This window comes from Alligator sinensis, unplaced genomic scaffold (assembly GCF_000455745.1).
Source record: "Alligator sinensis unplaced genomic scaffold, ASM45574v1 scaffold866_2, whole genome shotgun sequence".
Lineage (NCBI taxonomy): Eukaryota > Metazoa > Chordata > Crocodylia > Alligatoridae > Alligator > Alligator sinensis.
The window spans coordinates 7,228-8,071 of NW_005841900.1; the positions used below are offsets into that span (position 1 = coordinate 7,228).

The window sequence follows — 844 nt, forward strand, 5'->3', positions numbered from 1 at the left end:
AGACCACTGCTGGGGGAGGGGGGTGTCTCTGTGTGGGGCAGATGATGGGAGAGACCATTGCCCAGGGGGGAGCTGGGGGTGCACACAATCCCTGTAAAGGGGGGCATGGGAGAAACCACTGCTGGATTCTGGGGGGATGTTAATGTCTGTAGGGGAGAAGATGGGAGAGCCCACTGCTGGGGTACATGGGGGCAGGGAGGGAGAGACCACAGACATGGTCCTTGGGTGGGGAGGATGTGGGAGAGACCATTGCTGGGGTACATGGGGGCAGGGCGGGAGAGACCACAGACATGGTCCTTGGGTGGGGAGGATGTGGGAGAGGCCATTGCTGGGAGTGTCTGTGGGGGTCACCCCCTGCTGGGCAGGGGTGGGGGGCACTGCTTGTGGGATGGGAGAAACCATAGCTGGAGTTTGGGGGAGGTGAGATTGGGGTCATTATGTGACATCACCTCAAAAGCTTGGGGGGAAGGGGAGGCTGTGGTGGGGATGGGGAGGGGTGAAGTGGTGGTTGGATGAGGGGGCAGCAATCACTGAATGAGGGTTGTTGCTCCCTGGTAGTCTTCCCCCTCCCCCCCCTTATGGGGGTGGGGGTATCTAGGCCTGGTCCCCAGCATCGCTGTGGCTGAATGCCCAATGTGCAAGGACTGGTGGCGAACGGGCCCTGATGCCGGTGACTCACTGTAGGAAGTCATCCCCTGCATGTCCCCTTGACCAAGTCACTTGTGTCTGGTGTCCCCACTCCTCATCCTCGTGGAGGGGCTGATGCAGCACCGGGGGCCTGTTCACCCTGGGCAGACCCCTGTAGGGAGTGGCCCCCCAGGTGCTAAGAACAGACAGGAAGAGC

At 61.5% G+C, this 844-nt stretch overlaps 1 protein-coding gene across 3 annotated transcripts in view; it reads left to right on the top strand.

Annotated features, from left to right (window-relative positions):
- ADAM17 (ADAM metallopeptidase domain 17) overlaps positions 1–844 on the top strand; it is a 44,384-nt gene that overhangs the window by 843 nt on the left and 42,697 nt on the right. The gene's annotated exons all lie outside the window — the stretch shown is intronic.